This window comes from Canis aureus, chromosome 13 (genome assembly GCF_053574225.1).
Source record: "Canis aureus isolate CA01 chromosome 13, VMU_Caureus_v.1.0, whole genome shotgun sequence".
Taxonomy (NCBI): Eukaryota; Metazoa; Chordata; class Mammalia; order Carnivora; family Canidae; genus Canis; species Canis aureus.
Genome location: NC_135623.1, coordinates 62,186,502 through 62,213,921, shown reverse-complemented (window position 1 = coordinate 62,213,921; position 27,420 = coordinate 62,186,502). Strand labels below are relative to the sequence as shown.

The 27,420-nt window shown below is 38.1% G+C and overlaps 1 long non-coding RNA gene across 1 annotated transcript; it reads left to right on the top strand.

The window, feature by feature from the left end:
- Positions 1–14,555: 14,555 nt before the first annotated feature.
- Positions 14,556–19,312, top strand: LOC144282616 (uncharacterized). Its single transcript, XR_013351118.1, has 2 exons — positions 14,556–14,642; positions 18,644–19,312. It is a non-coding gene; the product is annotated as an uncharacterized LOC144282616 (long non-coding RNA).
- The last annotated feature ends 8,108 nt before the right edge of the window (positions 19,313–27,420 follow it).

The following is a 27,420-nucleotide window of genomic DNA, read 5'->3' as shown; positions in this document are numbered from 1 at the left end:
GAATTTTGCCACCATTAATAATCAACAATTTCTTTCATTGTTTATTGTCTGTTCATTATAGATATTGACTTTTGTATAGTGTAAAGAAATAAGGGGATCTAGAGTCTTTGCACTCCACTTTAATTATTTCAAAGAGGAAACACTTATTTTTTTCCTATGAATTATGAACTGAGGAATATACTCGTTCACACAATGCCCCTTAATTTTTAAATATTTTCGAGTACAGTTTACAGAATCTGTGGGTCCTAAATTTATACAGTATAAGTAATTTTAGTTTAGTGACATATACTTTAGAAAGGAAGGCATTCAAATATGTGTTCCACAATCACAGTGGAATTAAGATTTTCCCTATCCACAAACTTTAATTTCATTTAATTTATTCTGATTGACATTTGGTTTCTCACAAAGGAGACGAAATAAAAATTTTTATTCTTTCCAACTTGAGCATGTGGCTTTCATATTCAAAAGCAAATATTTACTGTATAATAATGCAGCAAAGAAAAGAAATGTGAAGTGGGGGAAACTCTGTCAGACATAAGCACTTGCTTTGATAATTGCTCTGTACTATACTAAATATGCTAGTTTGCATAGTAAAAATACACTTAAACTTTTCCATTTAAATAATCACACATTATTTCTTAATTACTAAATCTAGAAGTGTACTCTTCAATTAATATCCATAAAATTAAAAAGATATCAAAGGATACTATAATAGAGGAAAGCACACCGAACATAATTGTCTAGGTAGGTGAATTTTCAGAAGCTAAATGTGCTTGTAACCAGCACCAAGATCAAGAAGCATAATACTACTGGTATCCAGAAATTCTCTCCAAATGCCTCCAAGTCACTACACCCCTCCAGAGGGAAATCTATTTTCTGTCTTCTTGTAGCATAGATTAGTTTTGCCCGATTTTGAACTTTTACACAAATGGAACACACACTCTTTCTTGTATGGCTTCTTTCACTCAATATTATGTTTCTGAGATTCATTTTTGTGTGCAGCTGTAGTTTGCTCCTTCTCATTGTATTTGTATTCACTATGGAAAAAATAGCTCAACTTATTTATTCATACTGCTAGTTTTTAGTTTAATTGCAATTATGAATAGCTCTACTAAAAACATTCTTGTCCATATCTTTTAGTGAATAGGTACATGAAGTTCTGTTGGGTATGTGTAGAGTTGCTAGGCCATAAGGTGGGTATATGTTTAGTTTCAGTAAGTACTGCCAAAAAGCTCTCAAAGTGATTGTATCGATTTATATTCCTATCAGCAGTGTATAGAAATTCTGGTTGCTCTATAGCCTTGCTAATACTTATTTTCTGACTCAAAATTTTAGACATTCTAGGAGAACAGCTTTATAGAATTGTGGTTATAATGTGTACTTTCCTATGTTTAATGAAGTTGAATACATATTTTATATGCTTATTGGCAAGTTGGATATCCTTATTCATGAAATACATGTTCAAATTTTTTGTTCATTTTATTTTGGGGTTTCTTTCCTTATCTCCTTTCTTTAACATTGGTTTCAGGAGTTCTGGATATGAGACCTTTGTTGTATATGGGTACTACAAATATTTTACTTTCTATAAGATTCTATGTATCAAAGAATTTTCAGAAAACTTTCTCATGTATTAGAATACTACTCTACAGTTAAACAGCTCATTGCTTAGCTCTTAGTTCAGCTCTGATACATTGTTGTACAAAAGCAGCTGAAAGGAATGTGTAAACAATGAATGTGGCCAGCATTGGCCTAGGGCTGGCTAGATTTAGCCAACAGGCCAAGGCAAAATAGGAGAAAAAGAAGAGTAGAGTGTAGACATAATCTCAAATATTTTAGTATTACATTAACTGTAAATGAACCAAATGTTTTAATTAAAATTATTTCTCTATTCTAGAGAAAACACACTAGAACGAAGATTGTCAGATCATATTTCAAAGAAACTAACAAGTAATATACCTCAGATATAAGGCTCTGTTTAAAGCAAAAGGATAAAAAGTCATTCTATGCAAACGTCAACAAAAAGAAAGCTGACAAAAGTACACTAGTAATAGACAAAGTAGACTTTGGAGCAAAAATTATTACTAAAAATAATAAAACTCCTAATTTTGTATACATAGTCTCCAATCATGTAAAACAAAGCTGCTGGAATAAAAGAAGTCGTAGACAAAACCAAGACCATAGAAGAACTAAAATACCTGCATTAGGAACTGATACAATAGACAAAATAGTCAGTATATATATAAATTAAAAAAAATATGATTAATTTTACTGTGTGTGTGCATGTGTAAAACATACTGCTAAATCATAGCACTCAATATCTGTATTATGCATATTCTATTCAAGTTCACATGGAGCATTTACCAAAATTAAATACATATGTTTAGGCTTTAAATGAAGTCACAACAACTTTTCCAACTATTAAGTCAAAGTATGTTCTCTGAACACAGTAGAATTAATTTAGAAATGGATAATAAAAATAGAGTGAGGAAGTCCCTAAATGATTTTTCTTTAGAAGCTTCTTTTCCCCCCATGACCCTTATTTCCATTTTCTGTTTAAGAATTTGTGAAAGATAGAAATACCGTATGATCCAATAATTCCACTATCAGTTATTTATGAAAAGGAAAATATTAATTCAAAAAGATATATGCACACATGTTTATTGTAACATTATTTACAATAAACAAGATATGGAGGCAATCTAAGTGTTCATGAAGAGACAAATGAATAAGGAATATGTGGATATATATACACAATGGAACATTATGCAGGCATAAAAAGGATGAGATCTTGCCATTTTCAACAACATAATGGACCTAGAGGGTATTATGCTGGAAGAAGTAAGTCAGACTGAGAAAGACAAATACCATGTGACTTCATTCATACATAGACTCAAGAAAAAAAAACAAGACAAGTGAATAAACAAAAAGCAGAATCAGAGAACAAACTGATGGTTGCCAGAGGGAAGAGGGGATGAGGGGTTGGGCAAAATGGGTGAGGGAAGGCAGGAAATAAAGGCTTCCATTTATGGATGAATAAGTCATGCAGATAAAAGGTACAGTACAGGGAATATGTAATAATGTTGTATGGTGACAGATGGTAGCTACAACTTGTGGTGAGCAGAATACAATGTGTAGACTTGTTGAATCACCATGTTGTACACCTGAAATTAATGTAACATATCAACTACATATCAATATAAAAAAGATAGATTAAAAAAAGATTTTGTAAAAGAACAGCTCAAGACCACTCAGTGATTGTTCTTATTCATTCACTGCAGACCAGTCTTCAGTGGCAGGCTGAGTGCTCCAGTCTTTAATAGGGAGCTGCTGAAAAGATGTGGGGCATCCACAGGCCTTCAGACCAGCTGGTGACCTTGGGTTGTATAGCAATAAATTCAGAAGCTGGCACAGTCTGTTCACCCCCTGATTCCCCCATGGTCACAGCTTTTCTGGCAGCAGCCTACTCTTCCTTTTCAATCTGTTCAGGATCTCCATCAAAGTAGAAATCAGGCACGGTCCCCTTGGGTGTTCACTGGAGGTGGTGCCACACATGCCCAGAACTTCCCTGGCCATCATCTACCATATGATACCACTGAGTGAGCTCTCATGTTGTTGGAGGGGGTGGCAGTGTCCACATGTTGCAGAAGAGAGTCTATGTTACACAAAGCGATGTCAGTCAGGTTAATGTAAGACACCTTTCTGAGAGACTGGTGGTCAGCCCTGGGACCAGTAACCATTGGAAGGCTGCCCACAGGAGCTTCTCCCAGGTTCTCTTCAGATTTTTTAAAAAATATTTTTAAAAATTTATTTATTTTATGAGAGAGAGAGAGAGAGAGAACACACCAGTGGAGGGAGGGAGAAGCAGGGCTGTATTCCAGGACCCTGGGCTCATGATCTGAGCCAAAGGCAGATGCTTAACTGACTGAGCCACCCAGGTGCCTTCTCTCCAGATTTATAATGTAGATGCCATCACTTCTCCTTTCATAGATGTACTGTTCCATTTGGAAGTCAAGGTTGGTGCCACCCAAATGGATTTCTCCTGTAAGTGATTTGAAGACATCTTTTCCTTCATTTGCAGGACATCAAGGTCCATCAGAGCTTCCCTTTTGGTTATGAAGGAACACAGAACAGTGGCATATGGACTCCTTACTAGGCAGAATGGAAAAAGCAGCAATACATTTCTAAATTATCCACGTGTCAAAGGTGTAATCACAATAAAAATTATAAAATATTAAAAATAAAGGATAATAAAAATATGACATCAAAACATAAGAGTCAGCTAAAACAGTCTTAAGAGGGAAATTTATAGTCTTAAATGTACATATTAGAAGGAAAAGAAGTCTGAAATTTTATTAAATAGGCATCCCAATAGGTTAGATTAAAACCAGTGAAATGAACTCAAACAATATAGAAGAAAGGAAAAATATTAAGAAAAAGAATAGAAATTAATGAAATTGAAAACAAATGCCAGAGAAAATCAGTATTACTAATACTGATAAAGAAAAAACCTGCAAAACTGATCAAGAAAAAAATTAAGGAAGTTAAAAATCATCAATATCAAGATCTCACAGATATTAAAAAATTACATTATGTACAATTTTATGCCAAAAAATTTGAAAACTTAGGTGAAATATATAAACTAAAACAGGAGAAAATAGGAAATCTGAACAGTCTATTTTCTGTTAAAGATATTAAACTGTGATAAAGCAGGAACAACAAAAACCTCCCTAAAAGAAAACTCCAGGCCCACAACTCAGTAATAAAATCTTCTAAACATTGAGGTAAGACTCTTTTAATATCGTCAAATCTTTCCTTGAATAGAGAAAAAAGAAAACATCCAATTCCTTTTATGAAGCCAACGTGAACACTGATACCAAACCCTATCCGGGACATTTCAAAAAAGAAAACTTAAAGTCCAGTTTGCTACATATGTGTAGATGAAGGAATCCTCAAGGAAATAACTCATCACATTTACAGTTATTTTGGGAAGGAGTGCAGTGTTACTTTAACATATAGAAAATAACTCCCCACAAAATTACAGAAAGAGGAAAAAAATACAATTACCTTCATATCTACAGAGAAACCATTTGAAGTGGTTCTCTGCAAATTCAATACCTATTTTTGACACCACCATTTTTATTCAACTCTTCACTGGTGGAGGTGCCCGATGCCACATAGCCAGCCCTCGGAAATGGGAATATCTCAGGACCTGGCAATATCTCTGGATCCCTGATAATATTATTTCTGCATCTACCAGGAAGAGCACTCTTCTGTACTTCAAAACCTCTGCAATTTACCTTGAAAGGCAGAAATATTGCATGTAGTACAACCCAGCAATTTCACTCATTGCTTTGCCATGGAGAAAATTATGTACCTATGCACCAGGAACAATTAGAAGAAAGTTCATGGAAGCACAGATCATGATATATATCGTTTTCTATTATGAAAATTATAGTTTCATTTCTCAAGATTTTATTTATTTATTCATGAGAGACACAGAGAGAGGGGCAGAGACACAGGCAGAGGGAGAAGCAGGCTCCATGCGGGGAGCCCTATGTGGCACTCGATCCCTGGACCCCGGGATCACGACCTGAGCCAAAGGCAGATGCCAAACTGCTGAGCCGCCCAGGTGCCCCCAAAATGATAGTTTTAAATAGAGTTGATAATAAATTGTGGAAGTTTAACACGATGAAAGATAAAATCATGATAATAAAATAACCATCTAAGTGGTTTGTGAATGTTTAATGTTGAATGCATGCATATATTTGAGACAAAAGGTTTTAAAAAATTAAGGGAATGATAAACACAAAATTTAGGATAGTGATTAGTGCTGATCTGGACAGGAAGCAGGGAAATGGGATGAGGAGATACACATGAATAGAAGCAAATATGTTTTATTTCTGGTTGGGGGATGGCTTGACTGATTTTTATTACATTATTGCTTTATAATGTACATATTTCATGCATATATCTTCTTTCTATGCACCAAGTCTGTATACCAAATGACTAAGTCTTTTATCACCAATGGTAGTAAATTGAGGAGAAAAGATTTGCTGTGGTGATGATTCCCTTGCTGTGGAGTGCAGAGGCACCTACTTTACGTGGCTACTCAGGTGCTGTGTCTTATTTTGTCTAAGAGATGAGGGTCATCTAAGATGTTTTAAAACTACCAGCTGTGCTTCTTACTTTTGCAAGTAATATGAGTGCACATCCAAAAAGAAAAAAATTACAAGACTCGATTGAGCTCTTGGCAGACTGCTATCATCAGATTACCTCATAGGTTACTGCCCACCCTATGGATGAGCTTCTTTTGAAGACGTCCAATGAGCTGTGATTCCATCACATTCCACGAGCTGAAGAAGCCCATGGACATTGCAGACATTCTGGGGCTTCTCTAGAAGAGAGAATGCAATCTGCTAGCAGCTTGTTTGGTCTATCCAGAGCAGGGAATGAGCTCATCTAGCAAACATTGAGGAACAAAGTTCTAAAGGCCTGCCCTTTTAGCCACAGGGCAATTTGAATCTCAATATAATGTTTCTTGAATTTTAGAGCTTCCACTAACTTTCAAAACATTTCTTGTAAATATAAAAGTTTTCTGGCCTTAAAATTTTATAGTATCTGAAAGCTAGAGTTGACTGATGTAATATTTGTGTTTTCCCTCAGACTGTTCTGGATAGTTAAATTCATAGCTGCAATGGTAACTTGCCTTAGTCAAGATTTCAAAACTTTGTCTTTAGTATAAAGTTGCTCACATGTGACTAAATCAGCTTGAGTCTAAACATTCATTTATTTAAAATGTAAGAGTTAGAATTTACTTTTTTTTTTTGATAGTAAAAGCAATTTAGGAGAATCATTTGGCATTGCTTTTGCTTAGCAAATTATCTATTATGTTATGATTTTGCAATGGCTAGAGAAAAACCTTCAAAACAGATAAAGAAAGAAAAAATAACTTTCCTTATATTTTAATTTTCTTTCTTATTATAATATACTAAATATTCTAGGGTTTGCAGGTTAGTAAAAGAATTGCAGCCATTCAAAGAAAAAGTAGGTGGCTCAAATAAAATATTTATTTGTTTCTGTGAGTCTATATAATCCACGTGTTATGGTGTAACTAAGGATAAATAAAAAGTCATATGCAATTGTTAAAAATGTCCTGGATGGAATTAAAATTTTGGAATTTTAAAATATCAAGCTTCTAGTTAACTGATCACTAGAATGAACTTACACTTAGCACTTGGTGAATTATTTTAATCTCAACTGGCTTTACCTAATGATAAATATTTCACAATATTGCAGATGGCTTAAACTCTGTAGTATTGATCATGGCTAAAAGTTGTAATCATTTTAAATTTTAAAACAGTTTTACCTGTAAAAGGATTAGTCTCCTTTCAGAAGAAACACATCATTTATAAATATAATGCTAAGCTATGACCAGCTTTGCAAAAACAGTTAACCTCTCCAGTTCAAGCATGCAGCGAGCGTACCTTCCGTTTAGTGAAGCAAATTATTAGTTCTGTAATACTAACTGAGGTGTGCAACCTGACCCAGGATGGGGATAAAAGAACCACTGTGGGTCTTCGCAAGGATGCCTTAGGCTATCCTGCCGGTGCTTGGTGCTTGGATGCTAAGAGAGGAAACTGACTTCTGTATGTAACAGCACTGTGTTCAGGACAAAGGCAGGACTACTGCCTCAAGATACATGAGGACAGAATAAAAACAATAGTCCTCATAAGCCCCAGCTGGCACATTTTGACTTGATCCTGTGATTTTTTTTTGTGTGTGTGTGAAAGTTCAGGTCTTTTGAGTTCTTTTTTTTTTTTTTTGATACCAATTTGTGACTTTGTGAAATTAGCCAAGACACAGAGATCTCTGGCTTGTAGACGGGACCAGCTTTGACAATAATACCCACCTCGTTAAAATCTACATACTTAGGTGAAAAAAATTGGCCTGATTTTTCTTTGGTTCACTGCTAAGGGGATCTGTTAGTGACATTAGGACCAGTTCTGTCACATTTATCTATGTTGTCCTTTATGACAACAAGCAGAAGTCAGGTTTGTCCCATGGATCCCTGTGTCTCCAGCGATGAAGCCTGGCGGTGAGCCCGAGTTTGTTGCTATGTATTGTGCAATCTAAACATGCATCTGAGTGGACTCATCCTTATTAAAACCAGACTGAAGCAATGTGCCAGGAATTATTTACCAGGGTTTTAAAAATCCCAATAAAGCACGATTAAATAATAGATCAAAGGCATTCAAAAATCTGGTGGCTGTTGATAAACTGGACGAAGTTGCTTAGGGACTTCTTAACTAAAATGTTTATATATTGTTAAAAGGGTTATTTAGTGATGTCATCATCAAGGGAGAAAGAAAGCAACCAGAGCTGTAAAAGCTAATAAAGTCACCTTGAATGAAATCTCTGGCCCAGCAAACGCATTGAACTCTAATGAGATTTGATGAAATAGCAGAGCTGATAGCAGGTATCCTGGGGGCATATTTAATAGTAAGAAAGAAAAAGCAGTAAGAATTTTCTTTCTTTAGCTTACATTTGAATGGTAATAATGAAAGATCCAATGAGGAAGTCCTGCTTGTGGTTCCTTTTTAGTACTTATCGAATAGCACCATGAAAAACTATCTTCCTGTTTGGGGGATGGAGCTATTTGATAAGCACAGAAAGGGCGAGAACAGGCATGATTTCCGTGCCATTCACACTACCTAGTTTTGCCACTTCCCCTGTTGCTTTTGAATGCAAGGAAGCTGGTGTCGTCTGAGAGCAGGGAGCAAGAAAAAAGCTAACTGACTCATATGGGTTCTAATTTATGATATAGACTCAAAACAACACGCCCCACATAAGTGACGGCAGCCTTGAGAAAGCGTGGTTGAATTTCTATTGAATCGCATCCCTGTGCAGTTAGAGTTAAGTGGAGCAGAGCAAAGGCAGGATAGACCCTGTCACAGCACCATTCGATGAGAGCATTTGGGAATTTTAAGGAGTGAAAGAGGACAAAACTAACATTTGCTAAGAGGCTGGTGCCTTACATTTTTTTTTCTTCATTCTATGATACAGTCCATAATATTCCCCCCCCCCTTTTTTTTTTGTTATTAATGAGGAAGTTGAGGCAGAGAGAGCCAAAGTGCTTTGCCAAAGGTTGTGCTTCTGACCAATGACAAAGCTGAGATTTGAACTTGGGACTGCCTGTCTCCAAATATTTTTGTTATTCTAGACTAAAACCACCCACCAGAATCATCTTTGGAGATTTGAAAAAAATACACATGCCTGAATATATCCCTTACAGATTGATTTGAAAGGAGGGGGAAGAAATAATTGATAAAATTTAAACGTGGACTCTGGATGAAATCACAGTGATTTATCTATATTAAATTTTCTGATTTTGGTAATAAAATTACCGTGGTAAATAAAGTTACTGTGGTGATATAAAATAATGCCCTTGTTTTTAGGAAATACGCCTAAATATATGTCTATATATAGATAGATATTCTATATCTATGTCTATGTAGAGATAAATGAACACATCAATAGGTAGTTAGGGACAATGATAAAACAAACAGGGCAAAATGTAAATAATTGGTGGTTCTGGGTGTGAAGCATTGTATTTTATGAAAATACTGACAATAATACCTTTCATCTCATAGTTCTTTTATTAGTACAAAGGGTTTATTTTCCCCTCTAAATTTGGGTGGGCAGAAGTGATACGTATGATTTTCCAGGCTAGATAGTAAAAGGCAATACAGCTGCTGCCTGCTTCTCTTGCATGCCCCCTCTTTGGAGCCCAGCTGCCATGCTCTGAGGAAGCCCAAGTAGCCCCAATAGAAGCCTGTGTCACAGGGCCCCCTGGAAAGGAATGGAGGCCCCCAGGTCTCAGTCCTGGCCAAACACTGAGCTCCTAGCGACACTAATTGGCCAAAGGAAAAGCCATCTTGCAGTTAAAGGCACTTGAGCCAATACTGCTGGTGCTGCAAGAGCAGAGAGGCAAGCCTGCCTTCTCACACCTGCCAAAAGCCAGGTCTGTGAGCTAAAACATAACTGTTTTTTTTTTTTTTTAAGACACCACCTTTTGAAGTGTTTATTCTGCAGCAATAAATAACAAAAACTCTGAGTAAAGAGCATAGAGCAGTTCTTTATGCGATTCTCGCAGCTTTCTTATAAGTTTAAATAATATCAAAATGAAAGTTAAAAGTTCATGTACTCAGACTCTACCTTCAGAGGCTTAGTGCATGGAAGTAGTGTATTTTGAAACAGCTAAACCAAAGCAAACCAAACAAAAAAGCTTCTCAGGAGATTCTGATAGATATCTTTATTTATAAAGCACCAGTCCAGTTGGATCAAATTGATAACTATGATAAAAAATTATATAAGTCACAAAATCATGTCAAACGAAGTCAAGCTAGAATATAGCAAGAAGTTCAATAAATTAATCATGCATATACATAGATGACTGGGATTATTTTTAGTTATTAACTAGAAATTTTTTTAATGTGATATTTCCTTCATTATTTGAAATTTGAGGCCATTCTGATGCAACTTTTTAGTTTTTTTCAGGACTAAGTTTTTTCTTCTAGGACTGTCAAGTTGTGAATTTTTTTTCCATTCTATGTGTGAACTTGATATATGAAATACCTCTGTGGTGAAAGTTTGGAGAACATGGGTCATATTCTTGTTATAGACCTGTACCTAAGAGAGGTGACCAACAACCCAGGTCGTATTCAAGTGATGTTTCACAGTTTGGAATTTATATAGTTTAATGTCAATATTCAAGTGATTGGACTTCTTGAGTGTACCATGATTGTCCTTCTAAGCAGGTCATAAGGAGGAGCAGAGGTTGTTTTGTAACAACAAAGGACTTCCCCACAGTGGCTGAGATAGAGAAATGACGCTCTTTGTCAAAAAAAGCGTCGGGATTCCAGACAAGCAGACTGTAGCAGGTATCCAGGATTGACCTGGAATTGAGCAAAAACCTGCTGCAGATATAGGAGCCCTTTTATATTGACCAGGAAAACACATGTGAGAGTTGGGCAAGGTGGCCATGGCCTTAGGGGTATATTCATGTCAAGCACAATATCATGCCAAGCGCAATAAATTTCACACTCCACTCATCAGTAGAGAATGGGATCTTGATACACTGTCAGATTTGTTTATCTCTGGTGTAGGTCCTCTATTATTTCTTCTTTTCGTGAATGGCACAACAATATACCCCGTACTCAAGCCAAAATCAGAGAAAAAAATTCTAGCTTTCTCTTCGTTCTTCATTTCCAGATTAAATTTCCGAGTTGTTTGGTCTCACCTAAAAATGCTGTGGTCTTCCTCCGCTCATCTTATTCCCATCTGCGATGCCCCAGTTCAGGCCCTTGTGGTCTATTACAAGTATTGCAGTAGCTCCTAACTGATCTCCTGACCTTGAGTATTGATACCTTCTGATTCACCCATCTCTCTTTCCTGCCTGTTACATTTAATAGATATAAGCCATTATATATTACTATTTTTTAAGATAGATTTTTTTGAGAAAGAGAGAGAGAGCAAGCACAGGAGGAAAGAGGGAGAGGAAGAGTGAGAATCCCAAGCTGCTTAGCACAGAGCCTGACATGGGGCTCAATCCCATGACTCTGAGATCACGGCTGGAGTTGGTTGCTTAACTGACTGAGCCACTCGGGTGCCCCATATATTACTCTTGGTCAAAGTTTTTCATCATGTGCAGATTCAATTTCAGGTCTTTTTTTTTTTTTTTTTTTTAGGAATCTCGTGGCCCTTCCCAATATGGTTCTTCCCTACCTTTCTAATTTCATCTCTTGCCACTCTTTCTTCCTAATTTAATGCTTCATCCCTACAAACCCCTTTGTATTCCTAAGTATACTATGCTCTCTCACACTCTTGTGAGAGTTTGCCAGGAGTTGCCCCTGGGCAAACTCCTCTCTGTCACGAATACCCTCTCTAGTTTGCTGCCTGCCTACCTGGCAATTTCCTATCAATGCTTCAAGTCTCAATCTAAATGCCATTATGGGTGCAGTTGTTAGTGTTGTCTCCATTATAGCAGTGATCATATTCATTCAACATCCAGCACATGTTTATTGAGCAGATACTGTAGGCCTGACCAATGTGGGCATTGAGGATAGAGAATTGAACAAGAATATAAAAAGTTTCTGCTTTTAAGGAGATGAGTTATATCACAATAGTAAATTTGCCTTCTCCCCACTAGTCAGTATAGAACTTGAGAGCAGGATATTCATTTTAATTATCTTTGTATCTTCTGCATCAAGCCCAGCATCTGTCCCGTAACAGGAACTGAACAACATTTTATGATTATTTAATGAATAGCCTTATACTCATTTCCAAAGGACAAATTGAATCAAGGAGAAAAGTAATACATATCACAAGACAGACTTCTTTTCAAAATCCTTGTTCCAAGTTTTCCTTTTAACATGAAGGTAATGAAATAGTCCAATGATCTTGTGCCTAAGGTAATCTCTATATGATGATTTTTCTTTATTTTCTTGCATTTATATTGCTTTATCTCCTTTCCCGAGAAATCTATTATGCTGCTATTTCTATGAAGAAAGGGTAACTTCTAAGTGGAGACAATCCCAGGAAATTCATGAGGGAGTGACACCAGCTCTCCTGTCCTCAAACTTTCCTTTATCCCACGTAGATCGTCTTTTAGAGACTCAGGATACCCCCTCCTCCATAGCTACACTTCCTTTCAGGGAAGGCTCAGACATCATGATATCAGGTGATTATTTACCCCTTTGTGAGACTATGTGAACATATGGAAGCATATCACCTCTTCCACTGAATTTGTCTTGATTCTAGTGGACAAATGGAAAATTGTGATTCTAAGAGAATTTCAACTGATATGTTTTTGATGATAAAAATGCTCCCTCTCTCCATAAAACCGTAAAAGATAAATGCCTATGTGCCTATTCTTATGCCCTCCCTGTTACTTGTTTTTTGGTGGTCACCCTTGGCAAATTCAAATATGAGCTGGTGGTACTTATAAAACCAGGAACTGAAAAAGCATGCTCCATCCCCACCTTGAAATACACTGACATAGCCACGTAGATTGGAGGTCTGGATGGAGTCAGCATGCAGTCACTGGAGGAGGGAGGCTGGGCAGTGGCCCTGGAGATGGTTCTTATAATGCCGTCTTTCTAGGAAGGGATACACAGGTTTAATTCACTGGAAAAATTCTAAATACTTTTAGAACAGAAAGATCCTCCCCTTGAACAGAACTACCGTGGGTTTATTGGTTCAGGGTTTCAGGCTGTAATGGTTCTACCCAGGACAGAATTACTTGAAGGAAGTGGTCATAAAACCTTTTTAGTTCTTTTATTTACTAATGCAGTTTTACACTGTTCAATCTACTGAACTGCAGCTTTCAACAGAAACCACTACAGAGTTCCTACTATATAAAACAATAGCTATTGAAATCCTGCCTGCAGAGCTCCTGATACTGTTTCTGGGTTGAGAATATTTTTATTCTTTGGGTTCTCTGTGTTTTATTAGAAGTAAGCACACAGATTTCAAATATTAAAACATACATGAAAATGTGTCTTTTTTTAAGCTCAGTGGACACAATTGTGCTGAGAAAGTTGGGATAACGCCTGGAACTGACTCACCTGGTACAACAACCTTAAAGTTACTACATGGAGAGGATTATTTCCGTATCCTGTGGCCTTATAAAGAATCGGAAATAAACATTTAATATGTGGCCACTCACTCACATGTACTGAGTCCCCATCGTGCATGCGGTAGGCTCTCTGTTAGTGTCTAGATATTCCATGGCAAACAAAGTGGTCTCTTCCCTACCCTCACAGAGTTCACAAAGAGAAGGCAGATTAAAACGGAAAAAGATGCCTCAGAAACAGATAAACACAGGTCGTCATAAATGCTAAGAAGAAGACAGAAATCAAAAGATTATAGTTGATTCTAATTTGCATTGGGGTCATATCAGGACAATCAAGATCTTTTACTTAAAACCCCCAAATGACTTTCTGTTACATTTAAAGTCAAGTTCAAAGGGCTCACTGATGTGTATAAGGCCTTGCATGGTTTTGTTGTAGCCTACCTGTCCAGTTTCCATTTGTAACGCTCTACTCCCTTATGCCCATAATTTATTCACATGGGTCTTCTTTCTATTGCTTATTGTTCCAAGCTTGATTCTGCTCCAGGGCCTATGCTCTTGCACTTCACTTTTTTTGGAATACTTTTCCCTTGGATTTTCTCATGGCTGACTTCTTCCTGATAGGCCTCCGCACAACAGCAGCTCTTCAGAAAGTCTTTCACTGCTCAGCCAATTCAAATAGCCCCTTCCTTCTCATCTGTCTTTTCATCATCACAATACGTTAGACTTAGATCATAGAATTATTTGACACCCTTGTTTTGTGTGTGTGTGTGTGGGGGGGGGATCTGGGTGTGTATGGTTCCTTTGTTTGCTTCTTTATTTTCTGTTTCTCACACTGGAAGGTAAGCTCTGTGAGATAAGTGAGACCTCAAAACTGACCCCAGCACTTAGAATTTGGAATGAAGAAGTTTTTCTTACTCTAGAACCACCTCTGAGTCATAGATGCTAAATATAGCCAAATCCAATGCAGTGCTTTCTTGAAGTTGGCCATCCAACTTGAATCAATAATCAGGTAGGGGACCAACTTCTGACTGATATCTGTTGAAGACTTCTTAGTCAATCAGTTGTACACATTTCAAGGAGGTAAAATTTAATATAAGAGTCACAGGACAGTTAAATCCACTTATAAGTAAAAGATTTCCAAAACAATCGAGTTCTAGCTTAGTTGAGACATCTTTTCTTTCTTTTTTTTTTTTTTTTAAGATTTTATTTATTTATTCATGAGAGAGACAGAGAGAGAGGCAGAGACATAGGCAGAGGGAGAAGCAGGCTTCCTGTGGGGATCCTGATGTGAGACTCAATCCCAGGACCCCGGGATCACAACCTGAGCCAAAGGCAGACACTCAACCACTGAACCACCCAGGCGCCCCGGAGACATATTTTCAAATAGTGTGTTTTAAAGAGTACACATACTCACTCTAAAACACCTGCAAATGGCCCACTTACAAGTTCTAGTATGTTTTACCCAGAAGAGAGAGTCACTTCAAAGTGTAGTCTTAAGATACAGAAAAATATTTTATAGGAAAAAATTGTGGAGTTCCACGCTCAATCAGGACTACTATTTCCTCTAAAAAATTCCTTAATTTTTCGTGGAATGGCTGATATGAACAACAACAAAAAGAAATGTTTCATTTAATTGCAAAGGCATTTGTGTTAATGGTGGCTTCCCTAATTTAGTATTATAGAGCTGTAGCTAAGCTACATTTGCTAACAGTTTTCTGGAATGTCAGCACATCTGTAGTGAATTTGTAACTGATTGAAGTCAAAACAAAGGAATTAATTAAAAAAAATTAAAGTCTGATATAGTTGACACACAATATTACATTAGTTTCAGGTTTACAGTGTAGTGATTCAACTCCTCCATTTTTATACTGTGCTCACCACAATGTAGCTACCATCCATCACCCCACAGCACTATTACAATACTATTGGCCAAATTCCATATGTTGTGCTTTTTATTTCCACGACTTACTCATTTTATAACCAGAAGTATCTGTATCTCACCTTTTCCTTCCCCCATTTTGCCATCTGCCTCTACGCTTCCCCTCTGGCAACCATCAGTTTGTTCTCTGTATTTATAGGTCTGATTCAGCTTTTTGTCTGTTTGAAGAAACTAATTTTGGAAGATTAATTTCTAGTTCCTTCATATACTCTTAACTGCTTTACTTGATCCTAGCATTTTTAGAAGACTAAAGAAGAGCTATTGAGTGAACGTCTACAAAGAATGAAAACAACAGTATTAAAGCCAAATCAGAATAGAAAATGAAGGAGGGGCTCTTGGGTGGCTCAGTGGTTGAGTGTCTGCTTTTGGCTCAGGACGCGATGCTGGGGTCACAGGATCGAGTCCCACATTGGGATCCCCGCAGGGAGCCTGCTTCTCCCTCTGCCTGTGTCTCTGTCTCTCTCTCTCTGTGTCTCTCATGAATAAATAAATAAAATCTTTTAAAAAAAGAAAATGAAGGATAAACAACCCTTTAGCATTCAAAATCTTATATAACTTGCCATACACATGTAACTAGCTGGTAGAAGGGACATGGGCCCATCAGTATCCAAACTTACTGACTCTTGGGATCCCTGGGTGGCGCAGCGGTTTGGCGCCTGCCTTTGGCCCAGGGCGCGATCCTGGAGACCCGGGATCGAATCCCACATCGGGCTCTCGGTGCATGGAGCCTGCTTCTCCCTCTGCCTATGTCTCTGCCTCTCCCTCTTTCTCTCTCTGTGACTATCATAAATAAATTAAAAAAAAAAAACAAAAAAAAAACACCAAACTTACTGACTCTTTCTTCTTCTTCTTCTTCTTCTTCTTCTTCTTCTTCTTCTTCTTCTTCTTCTTCTTCTGTTTTTTGACTTTCTTCTTTTTAAAGGGGAACTAGTAATGCCCACTTGATGTCATGTGAAGGGAGAGCTCCCACTGGGCCTCTTCCTTGGTTTTCAATACCGCAGAGAAGTCTATGTGCAGCTGGTACAGCTGTGTATCTCAGCTCAGACAACGTGAGAGAGCCAGGGGGAGTCCCAGTGCAGTTAGTTGTAGGAGGAAGGCCAGGGCCTCTGCAGTTAGCACCGGGTCTCAGCACCTCTCCTGCACCATGGTTGCCGGCCTTGTCTTGATCAGCAGCTATTTTGGAGCTGGGCTGACAAGGCTCTGTGAGGATGGAGCAGCATTGTATGGTGTCTTTCTTGTTAACTGGCTCAGGTAGAGGCTGAAGCATGACAGGATGCTGAAAGGATTCTCCATGTGAGAAAAAAATTTTCAATTTATTAGGGAATTCCAGCTATTGGGTTTATTCTTATTAACTTTTTGTTTATCAAAGACCTTGGTCATAGAATAAAAAGAAATTAGTTTCTTTACCATAAGATGGTATAACAGCTGCATTTTAACTGCAGATGTGGTCGGCATAAATAGGCTTTTATTTCCCCTCCCAAATAAGATTTTACCAGGAATAACTGTGGGTGTATTGAGGGAAAGTAAGGTAATAATGGTGATACTTTTATTTCTCCAGGTAGCATCCATCTCCTACCCACACACTGACAAATTAATTTCAACTAAAAAAAGTGTCTTATGGCTTGTTAGCAACCTAAATTAGCTTATCGCTCATTATTCTGCTTCACCACGTTGCCGGAGAGATGCTGACACTGCCCTTTTCCTTTCTTCTTCGGTATATGAAAGACAAGTCATTAACAGAATATTTGTGATTGCTGTGCCATCCTGAGCAGATAAAGGAAATCCTTTTCAAGTTTCAATACATAAAAATTACAAATAAAATAGAACAACAGCAAAAACTAAAAATCCTCATATATCCACCTGAGCTCCAAAGAAAGGGGACTCCTCAGGTAAATGAATGAAGAGGGAATTGAAAACTCAGTTCAGGGCATTTGATGTGACATGAGGGCCTGACAAGGGAATCCGGACTAGAAGTGGGCTCTGTGTCTGCAGCAGGCTGGAGCTGAACTCCCCTGGTGACCCAGAGCACCAAGATAAAAGCACATAAAGTTGGTCCTAGACTTGTGAGACCCACAGGGCTCAAAATTCAAAACTCAGAATTGCTCAGTAGGACTCTTCCCCCATTATCTAACCAAAAATGACAAGCGAAACAAGCAGAAACAAGAGCCACGGAGGCACTTGCAGAGAATGCAACACGTGAGCGACTTTGCTCGCACAAATATTGTAGACATGAAATGTCTGACAGACCATATGGGGTGATAGCCAAGCAATAGATAAAATGATAAAATGATAGGTAACTTTTGAAACAAACTGAAAAAGAGTATTTAGAAATAAAATTTACAGAAAGCGAACTTTAAAAGTGCAACTAATTAAGTGGACAGTGTGATCATAGAGTTGAAAAAGGTAATGGAAAGACATAAAAATGGAGAAAAATTAAGCATAGATAAAGAGACAAAAAATATGAAAGAGATGCTAAGATCTGTAGAGGAGAAAATAAAAAGATCCATCAACATATGCCGATAAAATTCCAGGAAAAAAAAAAAGAGAGAATAAGGCAGAGCATGGTATTAAAAAAAAATAATAGCTTGGAACTTCCTGGAATTGGAGATCATTCTCAGGTTGAAGAAGTACACCATGATCCAACAGGAAGGAGAAAAATAAATTAGAAACCATGGCAAAATTGCAGAATATCAAGAAGAGAAAAACTTAGTTAATCAGAGAGAAAAGCCAGCTAACTTCTAAAGGAAGAATGATTAAATTGGCAACAGTTTTCTCAGCAGCTGCAATCAGAGCGACAAAACAGTGAAATAAGAGCTTCACTCCTCTGATGTAAAATCATTGTCAACCTGGAACTCTACTCAACTATGACCTGAGAGTGAAGGCAAAATTAAGATATTTTGAGCAATTTAAGATAGAGAAGACCTGTTTCCCAAGCATAGGCGTCAGCCTGTTCTCGCCCCAGATGCTCTCTTTAGAAGTTTAGCTATTTCGAGATGGATGCTGTGTAGCAAGAGTGGACAGACATGGATTTGGTGGATGGGTGCTGACCACCCATTACTCTCTCTTTTCAGGGTGCCTTCCAGGATGAAGAGGCCAAAGCTGCACTCTTAGACACCGTCTTCTATGTTTCCCAGGCTCCTCACAGTGGCTTGCGGCAGTGATTCATGCCCTGTCAGATGTACTCACACAAGATCTGCATTTGCTGTTTGTGCTGTGTCTTGTTGGCAAGCCGAGTTGTGAAGCTTTGTCCCCATGCTGGAGTCCTAGCAGAGGCCCCAGGGGCCATGAGCTACTTTTTATGTCCATACAGAGGGGCGGTGTGGAGAACACCCAATTTTTTGGGTGTAGCTGGAGCAGTTTGCCTTGGATCTCAAGATGTGTAATAGCAGAGTTGCAGGGATTTTCTGTTTGTTGTGGCTGCGTGTGTGTGGTCTCTTCCTCACCGAAGGGGGTGATTGTAGCTGGGAAAGGATAGTTCTGGAGCAAGAGACTTCCTGTATATGGCAGAGGTAGCAAGTGTCTTGGTAACCTTGTTTTTTTTTTTCTTTTTTCCCTCCTCTAGTGAAGATATTTTATTTTTCTTAAAAATACAATTGTACAATGCTCTTCAGAGAAAGAAAAATTCCCTCAATGCCCCCAAATACCATGTGGATTAATAATCTTCTTCTCTTTCAAAACTAAATATGTAATTGATAATATGCAACTGATTTCTTGTGAAATATAGTATTTATGCTTTTTAATTTTCTTTCCCTTTATTTTAACTAAAGCTAAGTCCAGTTTAAACCTATGCTTTTTGTAATGAGCCAAATCAAGTCTATCATAGTTCAAAGATGATGAAATAAAATGCTAAATGGTGATGCTGATAAATACTGTCAATTAGCTGGTACACAGTGATATGAATTTGCTGCAGGAAGACAGATTCTGATTTAGATACAACAGTGGTGAGGTGTGGCCATAGCGTAGGCTGCAGTGCCATGCCCAGGTCATTATTATTCACTCACACACCCATGCCCCGGCTGCCATGGGTGTTGACTGCTGGTAGCTCATAGCTGTCCTTCTCTAAAGAAATGTTCCAGATGTTGGTATCCAGGTTACCTGGAAATTTATGTATCACCCTCCAGGGGCAGGGATAAGAGAATAGAGCAGAGTGTAGTATTAAAAAAACAAAATGTCAAAGAACTTTCTGGAGGGACACCTGGGTGGCTCAGTGGTTGAGCATCTGCCTTTGGCTCAGATTGTGATCCCAGGGTTCTGGGATCGAGTCCCGCATCGGGCTCCCTGTGTGGAGCCTGCTTCTCCCTCTGCCTATGTCTCTGTCTGTCTCTGTGTGTCTCTCATGAATAAATACATAAAATCTTTAAAAAAGAGAACTTTCTGGAATTGAAGACAGTTCTCAGGTTGAGGAAGTACGCCAGCCAACATCTGAATGGCAACAGGGCACAAAAGGCCAGTCTTCCTACTGCAGGGGGGATCATCTCTAGGTGATATGTGTTCCAGAGTTTTCCTGTGAGATCAGGCTGAAATGAGTCTCCAGCTGAAACTATATTTTCTTTCTGCTTCCCCGCCCCCCCCCCCCCACACCTGCCTTTTGCCTTCTTCGGAGAACTCACTCAGTAAATCTTGACTATGAAACAGACCATAAGGATAGGATTTGCTCAGTCTCAAGTGGTTTGCAAAAGGATCCTATTGTTGGTAATGGCAGGCGGAATGCTGATGGCCAGGAGAATGCTGTATTGATAACGTTTGCAGAGACTTTCCCTTGTGGTGGATTGGGGTGGGATAGAGAGGTGAAAGAGGGCGCACTAGATAGTGTAATTTCTTGAGCATTTGAAAGGTTGGCTGGTGTGGGGGGGCGCAGGATGGTAACTCTAAGGACTATGGAATTGGAGGTCTGGGGTTAACTGCAAATCTTGTGTTGCCAAGGAGGAATGGTAGGCTTAGATACATTAATTAACAACTTCAAGTTCAGTGTGATGTTTAAAGAACCTTTTTTTTAAAAAAAAAGATTTTAGAAATAAAATCTATAGAAAAATCTTCATGAGAGATACAGAGAGAGAGGCAGAGACATAGACAGAGGGAGAAGCAGGCCTCTTGTGGGGTACCTGATATGGGACTCAATTCCAGGACCCAGGATCATGACTTGAGCCAAAGGTAGATGTCCAACCACTGAGCCACCCAGGTGTCCGTAAAGAACCTTTTTAACAACATTTCAAGAGTCTTTCCTCTTCTGCAACCAGAAGGCCACATAAACCATGACTTCGGCATAGGACTGAGTTGTACAATTGGAAAAGACTTCAAGGAGGTTGAATTTTCAGCCCAGGTAAGTCTCTGTCCAAGTCAGAGCTGTGCTACGGGAGCAGTGGGACCCCAGGACGTGGAATGGATATACTTGAGAACCTTGAATACATAGAGAACCTCGAACCCTTTGCAGTAGTGGCCTATTTTCTCATATTTGAGGATAAAAACTGCAGACACAGTGCTTGTTCTCAGCATTGGCCCTTATTTCACACTCCTGATCACCAAAAAATAAGTAGAGTCAAATTCCAGCATCACTTAGAGAAAGAAGTGATGCGCCTATCTCAGAGGCAAAGATTATAAACCAAACAAACTGTGCAACTTGATTAGCTTGTACTGGCAGGAACCAGGAGAATATGAAGAAGGTCTTGGAGGTCCCTGATAGATAAACAAGAGTTTGTCAATATGGGGCATCCTTCAATGGCCCAAGATTCAATACTCTGGCATAAGCAGTTGTAATACCTTCTAGATTGGAGCCAGGAGCCGGGAAAGCTGTGACCTGTACTGAAAGAAGTAAGAGGGCAGGGCTGCTGTGGCAGACTGGAGAAGAGGGGATGGGTTCAGAGAATTAGGAGTCCTAATATTTATCCTCAGGAAGACCTGGAGGTTACCATGCTCTCCAAGTCAATAGGGAATCCACCGATGAAGGGGAATCCAGCTTCACTGAGAGATCCATGGTGCTTGGTTTCTCCAGGTTAGAGCTAATGGTAGGAGCTATTACAGATTAGGCTCCTTAATCTCAATGCAGATAGGAGAATCCCAGAATGGCTGAGGAAGACACAGATTTAGCCATCAGATGCAACATGGAGCCCCTGAAATATATTTCAGCATTCCCTTGATAACTACTAAGTACAGTATAAAAACAAAAAGCACAAGTCAAACCTTCCCATCAATGAAGATACAAAAATTTAAAAATACTGATAAACCGAACGTAACAATGTATGAGAAATTAGTATGCGTCTATATAAATATATGTTTATATTTGGGACCAAACTAAGTTTATTCCCCAAATAAAAGGTTAGTTTAACCTTAGGAGATGAAATAACATAAATTACCACACTAACAGAATAAAGAAAATAAAGAAGGCAATTACTTTGGCTAAAGAGAAAGAATTGATAAAAATACAAAAAAAAAAAAAACTATTCATGTTTAAAAAGAAAAAAGAAAACCTCAAACAGATTAGGTATGAAGCCAAACTCCTTCATCTGAGAAGGGTAGCTGCAAAAAAGAAAAAAGAATGGTGACATATAGAATCACTCCTTTCAATAGAAAGAATAAGATGGCAGTGACTATCGTCACCCCTTCATTCAGCATTGCACCAGAATTCTTATTGGGTGCAATAAAGGAAAATAATAATAATAATAATTAAAAGTAAGGACTGGCAAGAAAGTATGAAAATTGCTATTACTTACCAATGATATGACTATGTAGTTAGAAAATCCAGAAGAATTTATAGCTAGATTTTAGAATGAATAAGAAAGCTGATCAATTTTCCTGGATGCAAAATAAAGGTACCAAAAGCAATTTCATTTCCATACAGCAGCAACAAAGAGATGAGAAGATAAAAAGCTTTGGTCCCACTGTAGGAAGAGAGTGTAGGCGGTCATAGAGGAGACTGAACACTCCCCATCAGCCCCACCCCCACCCCCCCCAAGCATCCTTTCTCAGTTCCACGGTCCATTTCATCTTCAGATTATGGGCCACCTTAGTTCCTGGGCAGTCCAGGAATAAGATGACGGACACCTTTCTATAGCCTTGAGCACAGCTAAAGTCACCCTGTGGAATTGGTTACACCAGGGGCCAACCATGTCTATACGGCCTTAAACGAAGGAAGCACCTCCAGGGGAGTTTCAGATTTTAATCAGCATAATGGAAATCACCAGCTTGAAAACCTAGTCATGTTCGGATCAAAGGTCATACCCGACTTGCGTGGCGTCCTGGGCCAGTTGCAAGATAAACTAATTCTAGTACAAGTATCTAAAAATAGCTGAATAAATGTTCTATGCAATATTAACCTTTGCTAATTCTGTGTGTTAGGTAGAGGAATACGTATTACATGGGTCTCCAACCTTGTCTGTAGTTTTTAAACTTTTCCAAGTAAAGAAGTGATTGGTGGGATTTGATTGTGATTGTTATTTGTGCGTGTTGAGGTTTATCTTTTTATATGAACAAAGGTTTGTCTAGTTTGTGTTTATAAAATGTGATCTCTGCAAGTAAGTTATAAGCATGGTCACCTTTTGATCTTTTCATTATAAGCCAAGTATGATCAAGTTGACAGGCTCTCAAAGATTCCCCAGCTTCCACTTATTCCTTTGAATACATCTATTTTTCAATATATAGTATTTTCTCAGGGGTCATAGCTACTACCAGGACTTCTATTATAATTTAGGCTAGCCAATTAACTGGAAAGGTAAAAATTTCTTGATAAGACTGTTGAGATTGGCAACAGTTCCTACTTGCAGTAATATATAAACTTCTTTCAAATAAATTAAAATTTTCCTCAAGAAATTGTTATATTTCTATCATCTTAGGAAATTACAATGACAACTAATCGCTATTGTTTCTTCTCATTCATTGCATTATAAAAATGTAACTGAATAGTCTTTAACTCAGATATTTGACTTTGTATCTCAAGAGAAATAAATTGCTTAATTATTAGCCGAATTTTACAGATGGCCTCAAATTTCAGACAATCACCTCAGTTGGGCCAAATCTATCTTTTCAAATATACTGAAAGTTCTATTTTTTAAAGCTATCAATGAAGTGCCTTTAGAAGGAAAATTTTCCCTAAAGTTTCAAGTAAATCCCCAATCCTTGCAAGACATCTTCCCAGCGGTCCATAAGGAAATTGTCTTTCATAAAACTAGATTAAGAGAATTCTATTAGTGGACCAATTCAAAGAGAACTTGTACCTTCCCTCAGGAAATTTGAGTTATATTTGGGGCACTTGCTGCAGTAATGTACTACTATTATTTTTTTCTAAGGTAATGAAAAGGAGTGAGTGAAGCAAAGTGATCTGACCTGGTACATCAGCACTGGGTAGCAGTGAGACACTGCCCGCGCTCACAGTGCCACTTAGCTCTTGGGACACACTGGTGCTGATCTCCTAAGTACAGGGTAGGGATGTTGTATCCCATAACAATGATACAGTGTCTCTTACAGAGTAAGGAGTCAACACGTGCTTTCCATCTAATGCAGACAAATGTTCAGGAGAGACATTGATGTCTAGGTCGATGTAGTTGACCATTTATGTTGGGGACTTTATTTCATTTCATGCCAGGAATGAAGTAACACTGTGAAAATAAAGTGTTAGGTGGTGATGTCTGGTTTGATTTGTGTATTTTAATCAATTTTTAAAGCCATTGCCTTTTCTCTGTGTGGACAAGGTTTCAGAGTTTGCCACGCACACAGATTCCTCTAAAAGCTGAACATAATTTTATACCTTAAGCATTTCAACACACGGAAATAAATTAGATACCTTTCATGTATTTGTGAAACCTAACCAAATTCACATCTAAATTGGTACAGTGTTTTGACATCTTTCTCCTCCTTGATTGAATTAAAGCTATTTTTTATTAAGCCTAAAAAAGCCTTGGGAGATTAGAAGTAGTGAGTTGGTACAATGGCTCCATAGGTCCTGATTATAAAGTGTTTTATCATCTTATAGTTGTCTTGAAGTATAATAAAATAGAAATTGGAGTTATGTGATTGAATAGGCAGAACTTCAACAAAATGTTTGCGTTTACCACTGTTACTTCACAGTGAAGTCAGCAAGAGCCGTCGTTCTCTGGAAACCATACCACCACCACTGCCAACATAGCAGAAAGCAAACCATTTACCCTTGTTGCTTTCACTGTACCAGTGGAAACTGAAAGCAAAATATCCTTTATACTACCTTTCGTATGTTTTTATTCCATGAAGATTACCAGATTGCTTGTTTTTGTAAGTTGTGTTCCATAAATTTTCAGAAACTGTGGGACAAGAATTGATTTTCTTGTAAATAAAAAAACACAACCAAAATCTGAAACAAAAACTTTCTTTTCTGGGATCCCTGGGTGGCGCAGCCGTTTAGCTCCTGCCTTTGGCCCAGGGCGCGATCCTGGAGACCCGGGATCGAATCCCACGTCGGGCTCCCGGTGCATGGAGCCTGCTTCTCCCTCTGCCTATGTCTCTGCCTCTCTCTCTCTCTCTCTCTCTATCATAAATAAATAAAAATTAAAAAAAAATAAAATAAAGCTGTTTAAAAAAACCTTTCTTTTCTGAAAGGATTATTTCATACAAAATCATTGGTATATAGTATATTTCTTTAAATTCTACTCTAGCTAGAAAACAGAACTCAAATATTCCCCTTCTTAAAAAGGCTACAAACACCATTCCAAAAGGAAGAACTTATAATGTCTCAACTTTATGAAACTTGGTATATTTGAGCTTTTTAAATTAAAATCTTTAATTTCCATAATATCTATCAAAGCTATAAAAGGTATGAAGTGACTGCAATACATTTAGCCCACTGGTTTTGTCATGCAAACTGGAAAACCAATTTGGCCTTCCCTTACCAAACTGTTTGTATCTATCATAGGATTGCTCCCCATAAGAATTTGCTCAATATAAATGTGCATTCAATATAGAGTAAACATATCTGCACACACACACACACACACACACACACCCGTTTCTTGGAGGTAGAAATAAAGGCCACTACTTAACACCTTGGCAGGTGTCTGCAGTTGTTTGTTAGTTGTCTCATGATACAAATATCTTCTCAGCAGCGTAGTGTGCTGTCATCATGGCTGGATCTAGAAGGGAGCTGAGGAACTATAGGCAGAGCCATGCCAGAGTCTAACCCCAGGGTTCCAGTGCTCAGCACAGAGAAGTAGAAGCACATGCTGCACCTCTGTGTTGGGATAAAATACCTCATGCGAATTAGGCAATGCTAATGAGTTGAAGCTGATGAAATTTCCAGTCCCTGGAAAGTGCACTGGTTTTGTAAAGACTCTACCCTCTTTACTTGTTATCTTGAGAAAACTTGGACGCTGGCCTCAGGTAGTTTTAATTATCAGACTTTAATAACAGTTTTGAGAGCACTTATCTCCTATGAGGAGATTTGGCTCAAACTCCAGCTCCGCCACTAACCGTTCATTATGAATTAGACACTGAATCTCTCTGAACTTCAATTTCCTAGCTGCAGAGTAAGAGGTTTAGAGTAGACTAGATGATCTCTAAGGCTGCCTCTGGCTCTATTTCTCATTTTCTTACTTCATGGCACTAGCCCACTGTGGTATGTGATTCCGCATGAACCACCTTGAACACAGATCACTGTTGCTTCCTACCTCCAACTCTTTCCTCCCCGTGAACTTTGTGGTCTCCAACTTTCCTGGTTTTCCTTAATACCTCTTTTCCTTCTCTAACTCTTTACTTTTTCTTCTCTTAGCCTTCAAATTTTGGTATTTTCTACAGTTCATGCTATTATCCTTCTTTCTTGCTCTATAGCTACTCTCCTGGTGTGTGGTCTCATAAATTTTAGGCTACCACTACCTATGTGCTGTGGGTGCTTCTGACTTTAGGAATGTTTATCTAACTAACTGCTGTACATTTTCTTACTTCACATCAGCTCAAATCAGGGTGTCCAAAACAAATTCACCACCTGCAATTCTATTTTTTTTAATAGTAAGTTCTTTATTTAAATTCAATTTAGTTAACATATACTGTATTAGGAGTTTCAGGGATAGAATTTAGTGATTCTTCAGTTGCATATAACAGCGCTCATTACACCATGTGCCCTCCTAATGCTCATCACCCAGTTATCCTTTCCCCCCATCTATCTCCCCTTCAGCCCTCAGTTTGTTTCCTAGAGTTTATCATCTCTTACGGTTTGCCTCCCTCTCTATTTTCATCTTATTTTATTCTTCCTTTATTTTTCCTTCCCCCGTCTTCATGTTTTATTTCTTTTTTTTTTTATGTTTTATTTCTTAAATTCCACACGAGTGAAATCACATGGTATTTGTTTTTCTCTGACTGACTTATTTCACTTAGTATAATGCCCTATAGTTCCATCCATGTCATCACAAATGGCCACCTGCCATTCTAAATCCCTTCCTTTTTGTTAATATCACCATCATTCACCTAAGTCATTCCTGTATTGAGCCTTGATTCTTCTTTCTATCACCATTTCCATCCAATCAGCTAACTCTTGAGCATTTCACTTTTTCACTGCCTTCATGCAGGATTTTTCAGATGAAGAGCCACTCCACCCTCCTTCTGCTCTCCTTGTCTGAGGTCTGGCTTTACTATATAGTTCTGACCACCTCTCTCTTGATTTGAAAGCGTTCACTGAACTTTAATGAGCTGCAGTGTGGTACCCAGTTTGGGGCCTACAGGCCTTAGGAATCTTTTAATATTTTGGTTAATGTTTTCAGATCTATGTTGACTGCAATCTTTATCTTATCAATTTTTTTATTAAATTCTAATTAGTTAACATATAGTGTAATATTGGTTTCAGGAGTAGAATTTAGTGATTTATCACTTATGTATAATACACAGTTCTCAGGACAAG